This window comes from Erinaceus europaeus, chromosome 7 (assembly GCF_950295315.1).
Source record: "Erinaceus europaeus chromosome 7, mEriEur2.1, whole genome shotgun sequence".
NCBI lineage: Eukaryota > Metazoa > Chordata > Mammalia > Eulipotyphla > Erinaceidae > Erinaceus > Erinaceus europaeus.
This window is the reverse complement of record NC_080168.1, coordinates 37429440-37447725: the sequence shown is the minus strand read 5'-3', so window position 1 is coordinate 37447725 and position 18286 is coordinate 37429440. Positions and strand designations below refer to the sequence as shown.

At 39.2% G+C, this 18286-nt stretch overlaps 1 protein-coding gene across 2 annotated transcripts in view; it reads left to right on the top strand.

The window, feature by feature from the left end:
* PLCL1 (phospholipase C like 1 (inactive)) overlaps positions 1–18286 on the top strand; it is a 520815-nt gene that overhangs the window by 440881 nt on the left and 61648 nt on the right. The gene's annotated exons all lie outside the window — the stretch shown is intronic.

Genomic DNA, 18286 nt, shown 5'->3' with positions numbered 1-18286 from the left:
TTCTAAACATGTGTGTATATAGCTAGTAGATATATCTTTGTGTATTTACTTTTAAGACACTTTTATTATTTTTACACTGAATTTACTGACTTTGAAATATGATATATGCTAAAAGTCTTAATTTTAGCAACTCCATACACTGTTCATTTGTTTACTCTACCACAGATAAACATATGAGTGCTCTCTCTGGTCTTCATGAATTACATCTATAGACAGAGAAATAGAGAGAGAGAGAGAGAGAGAGAGAGAGAGAGAGAGAGATTGCCCAGAATGACATTCTACTTGGGCATGTAGTACCAGGAATAGAAGTGGGCCCTCATACATGAAAGCCTTGTGCTCTACCTGCTGAACTGCCTCTCTAGCTACCCAAGGCGCCATATTTAAAGTTGACAGTAGTGTGCTGTTTTTGCTCAGGGCAGTGGATAGGAATTTATTATTTCACTGAAACAGAATACAGATTTATTATAGAGTAATGAACAATTTATAGAATTGCTTGGGAAGGTTGAAAATTGAGTCTTCAAGAACTTCTTTAAGATTCTAAAGCTAGCAAAAAGAGTTGCTAGCACTAGAAGCAAGCGACCCTATGTCATCCAGACCAGTGAAGTCAGAAAGCCCTGCAGATACTTCTTGCCAACAGGCATTCCTACACCACAATCCCAACCTTTGCCTTTGTGCTGCCTTCCAAATGACAGGAAGGTCCCTAGAATATTGTCAGTAGCCATAACAGTTTCTAGAGTCCTAGCTTCAAGGAAAACTGGAAAATGTGAGCATACAGACGTAGAAAAGTTTTCTAATTTAGAATTCAGTAATGTGCATTTATGCCATTGTGCCCATATGCTTCCTTGCTAAGGGCTTTGATATTGTCTGCTTTCTACAGTTACAAAGCTGCAGTATTCTGGACTATGTGGTATTTTCTCTTGATTATTTGTGCCCAGGGTTGGTATAGCACAGCCATTGGGTTTATTTATAACTTTTGTTTTATTAAGCACTACCAGAGCATTATTCTTCAGAATAGTTCTACTAATCTAACTGTCGCAAGTTTAATGTGTAAAGAACTTTATATATGCCAGAACTTTGAAATATAGGTTCTTTGTATTTCTAGGAAGAGCTTGTTTAAAAATAACCAGTAGATTCTTAAAAAATACCTCTCTCATTGTATAATTAATAGAATTCAGTAGGCTAGTAGATTAATTTCTTAAAAGTTTATTTTCTTTACTTTCATATAACATATGATCAGTAGTACAGGCCACTAGAGAGAAAAGAGAGGATTACAGGTTCTTGTGTCAGACAAAACTGAAACTAATCCTGTGGATGATGCCTTTGACAAACTCATTGGTTCTCCTGAACTTAATACAAAATAACTTAAGATGGTGGTGGTGATAATGAGGATGCTTTTGAAGACTTGGAATTAGTGGATCAGAGGCCCATTATGTACAAAGTCTGGCAAAGCTCCTATGTGGGAAATGTTATTATTACTCTAATGAGCACCCAAGGATTTAATTCCTCCAGCAGTTCATGTCCACCTTAGAGATGGAGGAATTATGTGGTGAACAGAGACTAGGATTGCTAACTACCAAGCACTAAGCTTCCTCTGACTGGGTCCTCCTGAGGGAGTGAAAACAGTCCTGGGCATGAAGACAAGAATCTCCAGCCAGTGAGCTTCGATCTCTTCATCCTACCTAGCAGACTTTAGCGCCCCCTATTGACTGAACATGATAGGAAAACAACTGGTAAAGCAGAGAGATGCTGGGAAATTGTGCAGATGCAGTCACATCTGCCATGTTGTCCCCTCAGGCTACTGCTAGTTCCCTCGAGAGTTGGGACATTCTCGGAGTGCCTGTTCAGCCATGTTGTGCCCTCAGGGCATTGTCTATATCCCCGCGTATCCGGAGTGCTTTGGTTACTCCTCCCCCCTTCCATTCTCACGAGAGTTATCATCCTATCCTGGAGTGCTATGGTTACTCCTTCCCCTTCCCATTCTCGTGGAAGCTACTCCTATAAAAAACCCTTCATTTTCCACACCTCTCTCTCTTGCCAGCGCTTCACTCTGGTGTTCAGATGCAGGAAAGGTTACTGCGTGAGGCGGCCATTTTCGCTACCTCCACGTGGCCCAACCTGCTTCTCTAGCACCCAACTCTGAGGTGCCAGCGCAAATAAAGATTTGTGTTTCCTCTTAGCTCCGGACCCCCTCTCTCTTCTCTGCGGCCCGCACTCAACAAGATCTGGCTCAACAACACTCCTGAGGGAGTGAAAACAGTCCTGGGCACGAAGACAAGAATCTCCAGCCAGTGAGCTTCGATCTCTTCATCCTACCTAGCAGGCTTTAGCACCCCCTATTGACTGAACATGATAGGAAAACAACTGGTAAAGCAGAAATCTGATAGTATTGCAATTTGGGTGACATTAGCTAGAGAGTATAAAACAGTGCTTTTGGAGCTGACATTCACCAACCTAGTAACTGATACATCTCCTAAAGTATTTTGTGTGACATGTAAAAATTTATAATATCTATCCAAATGTATATCCACAGATGCACAGATAAACATAGGAGAGATTGGGTGTGGAAACTTAATGGGTAGAAAGTTTCAGTTTAGCTAAACAAGATTCTAGAGAACTGTATCATAGCAATGTAAATATATCTAACACCACTGAATTGACTGTACACTTAAAATGGTTAATATAGTAAGTTTTATGCTACATTATTTGTACCATAATTAAATGTCAGAAAATGACAAATCCAGAAGCCACAGTACATTTTCTAAGATGTTTTGGCCGTCTGTTGATTTTCAGTTTGATTTTCAAACATTTTTTCTCTATAGTTTTCTTGGTCCTTATTTAATATTGCTATTGGATTACCTTTGATCACTTTGTGACTTTTGTCTTAGTAATATTCAGGATCTATATTACAAAAGAAATCAGCTGTAAATAATTGCAATGCTTCACAAATAAAAATTGAATGCAAAATAAGGTATAGTCATCTTACCAAAAAAAATCCTCTGCATTATGACTATTTTAAAAGATCCTCTATCAATAGAATGGTCCAAAAGTAAAACAAATTGTTTAAGAAATCAGCAAAAACGTTTTAATTAGGTTTGCAGAACACAATGAAATTTCTTTGTTGGATTCGTGTGGCCAGGTTTATGGTGTTCCATGTCCCATTCTCTTTGTTAAAAGGCCTGCTGGGATCAGTCCTTGCCATGGTGCCTTATAAACGTTTCCTGCAAATATTTCATGATTGGACACTGGGGTGGAAAGTGATGGAAGGGGATGTAATTGTTTTAGTTTTAAATTCACCCTTGTTCAAGTTTGTCTTTGGCATACAGCACAAAAATAGCCTGTAAGTCATGAAGGCATTCACCTCTCTGGAGGCCCTGGTGCAGTTAAACCATTCCAGACAGATGAGGGAAGCACCATCCAGCAGAAGAAAAAGTCATCTCACAACCTCTTAGTAACTCATCCCATGTTTAACAAATCTTGCCATCAAGGTGTTTGTAGTTAGCCCATGTCACATCTGTAGCAATTTCCTCCTCTCCCTCCCTGATCCTGGTTCCATCATTAATGGAGATTGAAACCAGCTGGTCTTTTTCTTTCCAAGAGGTTTTTATAGATTTGAAAATAATTATTTAGTTTCTCCAACTACTTTGCTAAACAATACTTGCCTCTAACTTTAGCTTCTGAAGTTTCATTTTTCAGATCTTTTGGTTACCTTTTTTTTTTTCAGGAATTTCAAAGTTTATTTGGGAAAATTGAGAACATTCACATGTTAGAACATGAGGGAAAGAGAGAGACAGAGAAATAGAGAAAGGGGCAGTCCGTTGGTAGCACAGCTGGTTAAGCGCACATGGCACAAAGCACAAGGGCCAGTAAGGATCCCAGTTCGAGCCTTCGGATCCCCACCTTCAGGGGAGTCGCTTCACAAGCGGTGAAGCAGTTCTGCAGGTGTCTGTCTTTCTCTCCCCCTCTCTGTCTTCCTTTCCTCTCTCCATTTCTCTCTTTTCTATCCAACAATGACATCATCAATAATAACAACAATAAAACAACAAGGGCAACAAAAGGGAAAATAAATAAATATTTAAAAAAAAGAAATAGAGAAAGTGAGAGACAGAGACTGAGAGAGAGTAAAAGCCCAGTTACCTGTTACATGATAGAGAAGCTCACAAGTCTAGCTTTAATAATTTTTTTTATTTATAAAATAGAAATATTGACAAGACCATAGTATAAGGGGTACAACTCCACACAGTTCCCACCACCAGAACTCCGTATCCCATCCCCTCCCTGATAGCCCTCCTATTCTTTAACCCTCTGGGAGTATGGACGCAGGTCATTATGGGGTGCAGAAGGTTGAAGGTCTGGCTTCTGTAATTGCTTCCCTGTTGAATATGGCACTGGCTGGTGGATTCATACTCCCTGCCTTTCTCTCTCTTTTCCTAATGGGGCAGGGCTCTGGGGAGGTGGGGCTCCAGGATATATTGGTGGGGTTGTCTGCCTAGGGAAGTCTGGTTGGCATCATGGTAGCATGAGAAAGAATTAAGATATAATGGATATCCGTTTGATACTTCTCTAAATCCTTTGTAATTTTACCAGACTGCTAAAAAATTGTGATTCCAGTTTTCATAGAATTCCAAAAATGTAAACATTTTTGAAATTAATGGATGAATTCCCTTGTCTTACACAATATTTATCTAAAAGACAAATTACACTATTAAAGCATCTCTATAGTCTTCAAGATTTTCTGACAAAAAGGAACAACAGTTACTTTCATCATCTTCTACAAAGCTAGGGCTTTTTATTTTATGTGGAAAATAACTAAAAGATAACAGAAAATATATAAATGTTTTGTGTAAATGAAAGTCAACTAGTATGACCAGTAGTATAACTTCAGGAGGCTTTTCTTATATCATAAGCATTTTTATTATGTTCTTATTTTATTATGTTCACATGATTAATGTGAAAAAATTAAATAGAAAAATTCGTACCATTATAAAGTATCAGATTTTCACACCTAAGTGATATTTTGTGTTTCTCTTTAAATTTATTTTCATGTCTTTAAGATTTACATTAAATATTAGTACTTTCATTGGCTATGATTTGTAAAGGACTTTATGTATTATCTAATACCCTGCTTTCTCTCCTTCCCCAATTAACTGAATATGTTTAACCTTTTAGTCCTTTCTCATAGATATGCACTCATATCCAAGTATGTATCTAAAAGCTGTTATTGTTTGCTTAGAGATTGTGTTATAGCCTTTGAATCATTTGTTTTTCTCACTTAACAGATCTTTACAGGAGAAAAGGGAGTGGCCATGGAGTAGCAGGGAACAAAACTGATCTGTTAGGTGAAATTTATCTTTAAAATATTTGGGGGGTGGCAGGTGGTGGTGCACCTGGTTGAGTGCACACGTTACAATGCACAACTCTCTAAAGAAAACTGATATAGTTATCTTATGTGAAAGAGAAAATTAATTTAAAATGAAAAGAAAAAATTTAAAAACTCTGATCTTTGCATAGTCAAGGGAATAGGGTGTTGACATGGAATCTGGAGCAAAACCATGTCATTTCAACAGCATCAGCAACAACAAAGACTGCCCTTTAAAATGATGGTGTATGTCCCTTTACTTTGGTTGAGGAAAAGTAAAAGCCTTGGGAAAAATATGAGGCATCTAAAAATAAACACCTCCTCAGACATCTTCTTTCACAATATTCTTTTTTTTAAATATTTTATATATATTTTTTATTTAAGAAAGGATTAATTAACAAAACCATAGGGTAGGAGGGGTACAATTCCACACAATTCCCGCCACCCAATCTCCATATCCCACCCCCTCCCCAGTAGCTTTCCCATTCTCTATCCCTCTGGGAGCATGGAACCAGGGTCATTGAGGGTTGCAGAAGGTAGAAGGTCTGGCTTCTGTAATTGCTTCCTCGCTGAACATGGGCGTTGACTGGTCGGTCCATACTCCCAGTCTGCCTCTCTCTTTCCCTAGTAGGGTGGGTCTCTGAGGAAGCTGAGCTCCAGGACACATTGGTGGGGTCTTCAATCCAGGGAAGCCTGGCTTGTATCCTGATGGCATCTGGAACCTGGTGACTGAAAAGAGAGTTAACATACAAAGCCAAACAAATTGTTGAGCAATCATGGACCCAAAGCTTGGAATAGTGGAGAGGAAGTGTTAGGGAGGGTACTCACTGCAAACTCTAGTATACTTCTGCTTTCTTACTTTGGTGCCATACTCCAAACTCAGTCAATTTCTGCTTTGCGTTTCTACTTCTTTTTTTTTTTTTTACATGCATAACATTCCCCAGATTCCCATTTAACAATACAACCCCCACTATTTCATTCATCATTTTTCATGGACCTGTATTCTCCCCACCCACCTACCCACCCCAGAGTCTTTTACTTTGGTGTAATACTCCAATTCCATTTCAGGTTCGACTTGTGTTTTCTTTTCTAATCTTGTTTTTCAACTTCGGCCTGAGAGTGAGATCATCCCGTATTCATCCTTCTGTTTCTGACTTATTTCACTCAACATCATTTTTTCAAGGTCCATCCAAGATCGGCTGAAAACGGTGAAGTCACCATTTTCTACAGCTGAGTAGTATTCCATTGTGTATATATACCACAACTTGCTCAGCCACTCATCTGTTGTTGGACACCTGGGTTGCTTCCAGGTTTTGGCTATTACAAATTGTGCTGCCAAGAACATATGTGTACACAGATCTTTTTGGATGGATGTGTTGGGTTCCTTAGGATATATCCCCAGGAGGGGAATTGCAGGGTCATAGGGTAGGTGCATTTCTAGCCTTCTGAGAGTTCTCCCAACTGTTCTCCACAGAGGTTGGACCAATTGACATTCCCACCAGCAGTGCAGGAGGGTTCCTTTGACCTCACACCCTCTCCAGCATTTGCTGCTGTTACCTTTTCTGATGTGTGACATTCTCACAGGAGTGAAGTGATATCTCATTGTTGTCTTGATTTGCATTTCTCTGACAATCAGAGACTTGGAGCATTTTTTCATGTGTTTCTCGGCCTTTTGGATCTCTTCTGTGGTGAATATTCTGTCCAAGTCCTCCCCCCATTTTTGGATGGGGTTATTTGTTGTCTTGTTGTTGAGTCTGGCAAGCTCTTTATGTATGTTGGTTATTAAACTCTTATCTGATGTATGGCATGTAAAGATATTCTCCCATTCTGTGAGGGGTCTCTTGATTTGGGTAGTGGTTTCTTTTGCTGTGAAGAAGCTTTTTAATTTGATGTAGTCCCATAGGTTTATACTTGCCTTAGTCTTCCTTGTAATTGGATTCGTTTCATTGAAAATGTCTTTAAAATTTATGTGGAAAAGAGTTCTTCCAATATTTTCCTCTAAGTATCTGATAGTTTCTGGTCTAACATCCAAGTCCTTGATCCACTTGGAATTTACTTTTGTATTCGGTGAAATACAGTGATTCAGTTTCATTCTTCTGCATGTTTCAACCCATTGTTTCCAACACCATTTGTTGAAGAGACTCTGCTTTCCCCATATAATAGTCTGGGCCCCTTTGTCAAAGATTAGATGTCCATACGTGTAGGGCCTCATTTCTGGGCTCTCAATTCTATTCCACTGGTCAGTGTGTCTGTTCATGTTCCAGTACCAAGCAGTTTTGATGACAATGGCTCTATAATACAGTTTGAGATCTGGCAGTGTGATGCCTCTGGTTCTGTTCTTTTTTCTCAAGATTGTTTTGGCAATTCTAGGTCTTTTCTGTTTCCAGATAAACATTTGTAGCATTTTTTCTATTCTCCTAAAAAATGTGCTTGGGATCTTGATGGGGATAGCATTAAATTTGTAGATGGCTCTGGGTAATATATTCATTTTGATGATGTTAATTCTTCCAACCCATGAACATGGAATATCTTTCCACTTCTTTGTGTCTTTTTCAATTTCGTTGAGTAGTGACTCATAATTTTCAGTATACAAGTCTTTCACTTCTTTGGTTAGGTTTACTCCTAGATATTTTATTGTTTTTGTTGCTATAGAAAAAGGAACTGATTTCTGGATTTCAATTTCTTCTAACTTAGTGTTTGCATAGAGGAATGCCACTGACTTTTGAATGTTAATTTTATAGCCTGACACATTACTGTATTGCCTGATGATTTCCAAAAGCTTCTTGCTGGATTCCTTAGGTTTTTCTATGTATACTCTCATGTCATCTGCAAATAAGGAGAGTTTGACTTCTTCTCTTCCAATCTGTATGCCTTTAATTCCTTGCTCCTGCCTGATTGCTATGGCAATAACTTCCAACACTATGTTGAATAGTAATGGTGATAGTGGGCAGCCCTGTCTCGTACCTGATCTGAGGGGAAATGCTTCCAGTTTTTCACCATTGAGTATGATGTTGGCTGTAGGTTTACTATATATGGACTCCACTATCTTCAGGAATTTTCCATCTATTCCCATTTTTTGTAGTGTTTTGATCATAAAGGGATGTTGTATTTTGTCAAAGGCTTTCTCTGCATCTATTGATATGACCATGTGGTTTTTGGTCTTGCTTTTGTTCATGTGGTAGATCACATTGATTGATTTACATATATTAAACCAACCTTGCATGCCTGGGATAAACCCCATTTGGTCATGATGAACAATCTTTTTGATATACTGCTGTATCCGGTTGGCTAGAATTTTGTTCAATATTTTCACATCTATGTTCATCAGAGATATTGGTCTGTAGTTTTCTTTTTTGGTTGTGTCCCTGTCTGCTTTTGGTATCAGAGTGATGTTGGCTTCATAGAAGCTGGCAGGGAGTATTCCAGTGTCTTCAATCTTCTGGAAGACTTTTAAAAGTAGAGGTATTAGTTCTTCTTTGAAAGTTTTGTAGAATTCATTTGTAAAACCATCTGGTCCAGGACTTTTATTTTTGGGAAGATTTTTGATAACTGTTTCAATTTCATTAGCTGTGATGGGCCTGTTCATGTTATCCACTTCCTCTTTACTTAGTTTTGGAAGTTGGTAGGTATCTAGGAAATCATTCATTTCTTCCAGGTTCTCTAGCTTGGTGGCATATAGTTGTTCATAGAAGCCTCGCATGATATGTTGAATTTCTGCAGTGTCTGTTGTGATTTCTCCTCTTTCATTTACTATCCGATTTACTTGGGTTTTCTCCCTTTTTTGTTTTGTGAGTCTGGCTAAAGGTTTGTCGATTTTGTTTACTCTTTCGAAGAACCAACATTTACTTTCGTTGATCTTTTGTATGGTTTTCCTATTCTCAATGTTATTTATTTCTGCCCTAACTTTAATAATTTCTGTCCTTCTGGTTGCTTTAGGATTCCTTTGTTGTTCTTCTTCTAGGTCTTTGAGATGTGCAATCAGGCTGTTTATTTGTGCCTTTTCTTGTTTCCTAATGTGTGCTTGAATAGCTATGAACTTCCCTCTTAGGACTGCTTTAGCTGTGTCCCAAATATTTTGATAGCTTGTGTCTTCATTTTCATTGAAATCTAGAAACATTTTGATTTCTTCCTTGATTTCCTCTTTGACCCAGAAGTTGTTAAGAAGTGTACTGTTGAGCTTCCACATTTTGGGACTGTTACTAATCTTTTGTTGATTGTTAAGTGTTAGTTTAATTCCACTGTGGTCTGAGAAGATGCTTGGGATGATTTCAGTGCTCTTGAATAGGCTGATGCTGTCTTTGTGGCCTAACATATGGTCTATCCTTGAGAATGATCCATGTGGATTTGAATAAAATGTGTATTCCAGTTTCTTGGGATGAATGACTCTGAAAATGTCCAATAGTTCTAGTTTATCTATCTCTTCATTTAGCTCCCTTATGTCTTTACTGATTTTCTTCCTGGATGATCTGTCAAGTTGAGATAGTGGGGTGTTGAAGTCCCCTACTATGATTGTGTTACTGTTAATATATTGCTGTAGCTCTTTCAGTAGAAGTTTGATGTATTTAGATGGCTTCTCATTGGGTGCATAGATATTAATAATTGTTAAGTCCTCTTGATTGACTGATCCTCTGAGCATTAAGTACTGTCCATTCCTATCTTTTTAAATCTTATCTATTTTAAAGTCTATCATGTCAGATATGAGAATAGCTGTTCCTGCCCTTTTTTGTGGGCCATTGGCTTGAATGATAGTTTTCCATCCTTTCACTTTAAGTCTGTGTTTGTCTTGTTGCATTAGGTGAGTTTCCTGTAGACAACATATTGTTGGGTTGTGTTTTCTGATCCATCTTCCTACTCTGTGTCTTTTAATAGGTGAATTCAGGCCATTGACATTTATTGATATCAAAGATTGAAGATATTTTAATGCCATTCTTGTAGAGTTTTAGAGTGTTTTGATATATGTCCTATTTGTGGTGGTCTGGTTGTTTATAGGAGACCTTTCAGAACTTCTTTCAGGGCAGGCTTGGTGATGGTTGCTTCCTTCAACTGTTGCTTGTCTGAGAAGGTTTTGATGCTTCCATCTAGTCTGAATGACAATCTAGCAGGATATAGTATTCTTGGCTGAAAGCCTTTCTCATTGAGCACTCGATAAATATCTTGCCATTCTCTTCTGGCCTGTAGTGTTTGTATGGAGAAGTCTGCTGCTAATCTTATCGGTTTTCCTTTGTAGGTGACTCTTTGTTTTTCTCTTGCCGCCTTGAAGATCCTTTCTTTATCCTTATTCCTTTCCATTCTAAGTATGACATGTCTTGGTGTCTTTAGGTCTGGGTTAATTCTGTTTGGGACCCTCTGGGCTTCTTGAATCTTTATGTCTTTGGTGTTGTCTAGACTAGAGAAATTTTCTGCTATTATGGCCTGGAGAATGCTTTCTTCCTCTCCTTCTCTTTCTTCCTCTGGTAAGCCAATAATGCGTATATTGTTTCTTTTGAAGTCATCCCATAGGAGTCTGTTGTTGTTTTCAGCATCTCTTAATCTCTTTTTGAGATCTCTTACTTCTTTTTTAGTTGTCTCTAATTCATCCTCAATCTTGCTAATTCTGTATTCAGCCTCATAGATTCTATTCTCTCTGCCCTCTACTGCTTTCTGGAGTTCATCTATTTTGTTGCCCTGCTCTGATACTGTTTTAGCTTGTTCAGCTAGTTGCCTTCTTAGCTCAGAGATTTCAGCTTTCAGCTCTCTAATAACCATGAGATTATTAGAATTTTCTTCCATATTCTCATTTGTTGTTCCTGCATTTCTGATTACAATTTTTTCAAATTCTTTACTCACTCCTGTTATTATTTCCTTAGCTAATGTTTGGATGTTGAACTCGTTGTTTTGTGCTTCACCCTCTGGAGGACTTTTAGCTGGACTCTTGTCCTGGTTCGAGTCTCCAATATTTTTTCTTGTTGTTTTAACCATTTTATATATTATGTTATGAGTTCCCTTTATCAGTACTTTTCAAATTATTGATCACTATTGCCTGGATTGACTTGTGTCTAAGTAATTTAATTAAAGGGTTTACCGTGGTGGAAGTTAACAGTTTTTTTTCAATCCCTGAGTTGAAGCTCAGTGGTGTAAAAGCCTCTTTTTTTTCTTCCCTGTAGGCTATGGATGCCTGAGGGCTTTTAAACTATCAATAGGCTTCTTTGCTTAATCACTGACTCCTAACCAAGAGATAAAGCAGGGTGTGGCAGAGATAATCCAGTGGTTATGCAAAGAGACTTTCACAGCCCCTCAGCTATGCCAAGGAGGAATAGGTCTTCTCCTGAGTTTCCCGGTTAGATCTCTGTCCCCTGGTGTCCCTCCCTGTTGCTGCTCCAGATTCTGAGGGTAGTAGCAATGGAGACTCAGAGTTGCACTTGGTGGGTCTCTGGGGAGTCCTTTCCTCCCTTCAGCTGTCCCCTTGTTGTGGAGCAGACTGGAGATGGTGTCTCCACTGATAAACTGCTGAATGTTAGCAGTCACTTAATCTCTCCTTAGGCCCCTCTCTCCTCTCTGTCACCAGCCACGCGTGTTTGTACTCACGGGTGATTTACTGGGTTCCTGTGGTCATTCTAGTCCTGTCTTGTTTCGGTCTGGGTGGTCTCCCTTGGTATTCCTAGTTGATCCGGGAGAGGAGAGAAAACCTTTCACAATATTCTTAACTGAAAAATGAGGTGGCTTTCTAAGTATTTGAGATTTAATAGGTTGTGCTGGTGGCTTATATCTTGTAGATCTATCTACTTACTTTTTCTGTAATAACAGACTGCTGATTTTCTTCCAAGTTCTCTTAAGCCAGTGAGTGTATAAATCCCAGCCAAACCTCTGTGTCATCATCTAAAAATTTAGCACCCCATCCAATGGGCTACCCTACATTTTGATTCTGATGTCTGTGCTCAGTTTTCAACTCACTCCCCCTTCATATCTCATTATTTTTTCCTACAAGTGAAAATGTTAGTCACTTTGGGGGCATGATTTGGGCTGCACTCTCGAATTTTTCTCCCTTATCTGCTAAGATTTTTCTGTTGTTAGGTCCAGTTGAAACTCCCAAGTCAACTTTGACAGTAATAGATAGGGGTGTGACCTGGATTTAAGAGTGCATGTTCCTATCATGTTCTTTAAGATGGAATGTGTCTTTGTGAAAAAAAACCATTGGGATATTTGGTTCCACGCATGCCATAATGACAACTGATAACAATGAAAAAAGAGTTGTGGTCTGCCCTGAGGGAAGTTTTATACAGACACTGTGATGAACTAGAGTGTGGCGTATCCTTGAATCTAAAGGGAAACAGCAGGGTTGTATAAAGCATGTTGAATGTGGTCTGGGACAGGCAGTGGAGGAAGTCATGGTACTGGAGCTCTTTCTGGACAGAAGAGAATTCTAAGTAGAAACTGAAGTAGACCTTTTCTCAGTTTCCCCATCAGTAAAATGAAAGTGACACGGTTAAAGATCTATTCTTTTTTTTAAATTATTTATAAAATGGAAATATTGGCAACACCATAAGATAAGAGGGGTACAACTCCACACAGTTCCCACCACTAGAACTCTATATCCCATCCCCTCCCTTGTTCTTTATCTTTCTGGGACCATGGACCCAGGAACATCATAAGGGCAGAAGGTGGAAGGTCTGGCTTCTATAATTGCTTCCCTGCTGAATGTGGGTGTTGGCAGGTCAATCCACACCCGCAGCCCATCTCTCTATTTTTCTAGTGGGGCAAGGCTCTGGGGTGCGAGACTCCAGGACACATTGGTGGGGTCATCTGCCTAGGGAAGTCCAGTTGGCATCTTGGTAGCATCTGGAACCTGGTGGCTGAAAAAGAGTTAAGATATAAAGCAGAAAATGTTGACACTGTAACAGTAGGTAGTATGCTGGAAAAACTGACATTCAGCCCCTCAGCTTTAGAGGCTTTAGAGTTGTTTGCAGTTACTAATATCTACTGGACAGCAAGCCACATTGTTATTAAAAATCCATTGAGAATGGCAGGGCTGCTTCTGAGACTCACTGGATTCCTCCTGTCCCTAGTTCATGGGGCTTGGAACCTTGAACATGCTGCTATGTGACTCTCTAGGTACCTTCATGTCTGTTCCAGGAAACCTTATCCTCTGCTCACTGTACATTTTTTGATATTTCTCCAAATTACTTTTTTAGAGAGAGACTATTTGAACTGCTAGAAGTAAGGACTCTTTTTGTTTTTATTCATTTTATTTTATGGAGACAGTGAGTGAGGTTGAGAGGGTGAGAGAGAGATACTAAGATAGGGACCGGAGCACTGCTCAGCTTTGGCTTAAGGTGGTATTGGGATTGAACCTGGGACCCTGTAGCCTCAGGCATGAAATTCTTTTGCAGAACCATTATGTTGTCTCCTCAGCGAGAAACTAAGTTTTAAAGATGGAATTTCATGTGCTTTATAATCACAGATAACTTAGCTTCAGAGTATAGCCAAGTAATACTAAACTTTGTGAACTAAGCAGTGAGTAGATACATTTTTAAGGTAGGAAACATATGCCAAAGGCAATGTGGGGATAGAGAAACACTTGGAAGAACAGATTTTAAAGAATGATAGCATATTTGCTCTTTTTTAGTTCATGTACTTGAGAAAGAATGTATTTTTCCCTGATGTAGCGATTGAATAGTGATAATAATAGTGGCACTGTTCCTTGCTATTCCCACTACCAAAGCTGTGAGCCCCCAGCTCCCGTCTCTAATAAAAACCACCGTAGTTAGTTCTCCCATAGTCTCAGATATGGGCTTATTGTTTTTTCTTTCTTCAACCTCATATAATCTATTCTCTCATATTATTTATTTATTTATTTGCTTCCATAAGCTTCCAGGGTTATAGCTGGGACTTGGTGCTTGCACTATGAATCTACTGCTCTTGTGGCCGTTCTTTTCTATTATTATTATTACTAATATTATTGTTATTTTAATAGGACAGAGAGAAGTTGAGAGGGCAGAGAAAGAGAGGGAGAGAGAAAGATAGACACCTGCAGACCTGCTTCACTGCTTGTGAAACAACCCTCTGCAGGTAGGGAGCCAGGGGCTCGAACTGGGATCCTTATACCAGTCAATGTGCTGAAATTGATTAAGGTCTTTGAACTTTAACTCTTGCAGACACTATCAACTTTTCAAATGCTTGTTAGATCCAGTTATTTAGAGAATAATGCAGTTCTGTCATTACCAGACAGCTCATTTTGAGTGCTTCATTAGCATAACTACCAAGCACACCTACTTTTTGATACCTAACACATCTCACTCCCTACCTCAGCAAAGTGCTTAGTGATTTTATGATTAGTTTGGCTTATCCTTTCTGGGTAGATTCTAGAAGACACACTTCTTATTTCTTTAAAAGCGGTGGTGGTCTTCATTTTATTATTTGGCATTTAAATGTTATTCTTGTATATGGTAGGTAGATAGCATAATAATTATGCAAAGAGACTCTCATGCCTGAGGTTCCAAAGTCCCAGGTTCAGTCCCCAACACCACCATCAACCTATCAGCCAGGGCTGAGCAGTGGTCTGGTAAAAAAAAAAAAAAAAGTTATTCTTATAACACTTTTTTTTTTTGCTCTATGTAATATTTCTTGAAAATCTTGTCATGTCAAGTGCATATACTATATTTTGATGTCTTAACTACCTCAGTTATTTTAGTTTTTTCAACTGAAACACACCTTAGGTCTGACTTTTGGTGGAGCTGGCATTGAATCTGGGATTACAGAGGCTCAGGCATAAATCTATTTTGCATAACCATTATGGTATCTCCTCCTCCCTCCACCTATTGTAAAGTCATTTACTTTGTTTCTAAGATCATTGATTGCTGTGACTAACACTCTCACAATTAAATATCTGAAACAGTCTTTAATTATTCTCTTCAGATTGAAATCTGTTGGTGTAACTCTCCAGTGAAGGTTTAAATAATTTCTTCTGTTGATAAGCAAGAGCTGATGGAAAAGTTAATAAAATGACAAACGGGATATTTTCAGTGACCTCTCCCTCCCTGCTTCTGCTCAAATCTGGCCCTGCTCCACTCAGTCTGCATGTCTCCAAGGAATCTATCCCCATATGGGCTCTAGAGTGGTCCTGTATCACTTATGCCCCTTGTAAGGATTGCTGCAGATGTTGTCATATGACAAAACTTTGTCCCTCAAAGCCCAAGGAGACATTTATTAGGGAGTATGAACACCATGAGTCCTCCCACTCCTGATGGTTTTCCCCCTCTTCCTCTGATCATGTGTAGGCCAGAAGTGTTGCTGCCATTCCATAGCCATGTAGTGTCAGAAATGGGAAATCCACCAAAATGAAGAGGCATACACGTGAGACATGAGTCAGTAACACAGATTCACTCCTGCGCAGAAAGTGCACACCAACCAGAAATTCAGCAGGTGCACACATCTGGCTTTTATCCTTCATGGAGATTAGAAGCTGAGCTCTGTCCTCCACTTATGGGAGGCAAGACTTCACAATCTTATCGTGGCTGGTTAAAGAAAGAGGGGGAGACAAGCAAGAGGAGACAAAGGGAGGAGAGAGAGAGAGAGCTTAGGGGTCAACACAAGATCAGGCCTGTATTCTTTATTTTTTCTTTTTCTTTTCTTTTTTTTATATTTATTTTCCCTTTTGTTGCCCTTGTTGTTTTTCATTGTTGTTGTAGTTATTGTTGTTGTTATTGATGTCGTCTTTGTTAGATAGGACAGAGAGAAATGGAGAGAGGAGGGGAAGACAGAGAGGGGGAGAGAAAGACACCTGCAGACCTGTTTCACTGCCTGTGAAGTGACCCCCTTGCAGGTGGGGAGCCAGGGGCTCAAACTGGGATCCTTATGCCAGTAGTTGTGGTTTGCGCCATGTGCACTTAACCTGGTGCACTACTGCCTGACTCCCCAGGCCTGTATTCTTATCTTGGAGCTAAGTGACTACCATGAGGAACTCAAGCAAAACTAATTCCACAGTCTTCCCAGGGGCTACCTGCTTGTTGATAAATAAAGAAATGGAGTGTCCTAAACTACCCTTTGATAGAAAGTCCTGCTCACCAGAGAGTAGAGCAGTGGGAAGCCAGAGCACCTGCAGTCAGCTCAGCCTCCTAGAAGTCTGTTATTTAAGCCAAGGAGCTCCCTTTCTATTAATTATTTATTCATTTCCTTTTGTTGCCCTTGTTGTTTCATTGTTGTTGTTATTGATGTTGTCATTGTTGGATAGGACAGAAAGAAATGGAGAGAGGAGGGGAAGACAGAGAGGGGGAGAGAAAGATATCTGCAGACCTGCTTCACCACATGTGAATGGACTCTCCTGCAGGTGGGGAACTGGGGGCTCAAATTGGGATCCTTCCGCCAGTTCTTGCTAAGTGCCACATGTGCTTAACCCGCTGCGCTACTGCTGACACCCTCTCCCTTTCTATTTGAAGATAAGTTGAATTAAGTTCATCATTATAACTAACTCAAAGCATTATAACTAATAATTTCTATTTCAAAGAAGCACTAGATTTAAGTGTTCTAAGTCTAATGTTTGAATATAAGAAGAAACATAAGGAAAAAAAAGAAGAAACATAAAAAGAAGAATTCTTCATATATGTATGTCTATAGTAAAACATTTTTCAGCCATGAGAAGGTGATTCTGTAATTTGAAACAAAATGAATGAAGCCTGTGGGCATTATGTTAAGTGAATGAGACAAAAACTGTACAATCTCGCTGATACTTGAAATCTAAAAAGTTGAAGCCATACAGAGTAGAATGTAAGTTTCAGAATCTAGGAGTTGGAAGAGATAGAAACATGTCAGTCCAAGGGCACACAGTTCTAGTTACAAGGTAAGTAAGTACAGCATGGTGACTCTAACACTCTATTGCATATTAGAAAGTCATTAATAGAGTATATCTTGAAATATTTTCATCACATGTGTACACAAATAGTATTTATGTGAGGCAGTGAGGCAGTAAAGATGTTAACTAGGCCTATTGTGGTCATCATTTGATTATATTTGTGTTTGTGTGTGTGTGTGTGTGTGTGTGTGTGTGTGAATTCATCTGTAGCTTGAGTGTACATCATGTAGTATACCAATCATGTCTTAGTAAAGATAGAAAAGAGAACATTGCATACTTAGAGGATTACTGGTAAACAGTCTATAGGATATTCATATGACCAGCTATCTTCAGATCAGGCCTACCATTGTTTCACAAAATTACTTTTTGTTAAGGAGGGGGTAGCCTACAAAGTCAAATCTCTAAGAAATATGGTTAAATAAAATTGGATTTCCCCTGAATTTGTCTGTGCATAGTTTCCTTGGGTTGTCATAGTGGAGGCCACTGCAGTTCTGTTTTTTTTTCCCTCAAAGTTGAATAGTTTTAGCAACATGAGATCATCTCCTGGGTAGCAGAGCAGGAGAAGTCAGTGGAGATGCTCCAGACTCCCAGCTATGCCCCTCCATTAATCCCTGCCAGCAGCCTCTCCCTTCTCTGTTCTCCCCTGACCTGACCAGCTGACTCTGACTGCTGCATCTGGGGTTTCTTGGGCAGGAAGGACATTTCTCAACTCCAGCTTTGTCTATTTAAAGGATAGTCACATTAATGTAGCTCTTCCAAAGTTCCAGGTGCTCTATTTTACTGTTTCAGCTCTATGATTTAATATTTGTCTAAGTAAATGGTTTATTATGAATATATTATGTTGCTTTCTGAATAAATAATACAGGTGTTTTAGCTCCCTATGAACTGTGCTGTAGCAGATGTATAACAGTTTAACATAAGTTACAAATACTTAAGGTTTAAAGCATAAATAATATCATGAAGCCACATTTCCTGAGATCTGGGGAGCAACTGAAACTCTGCTACTGAGAGAAATGAGACCAAGGCCTGCTAATTTTTATCCCTGAACCGCTCATCTGCATAGAGTAACCATGAGTATAAGTTAAAATGCTGGACCACAGCTTGGC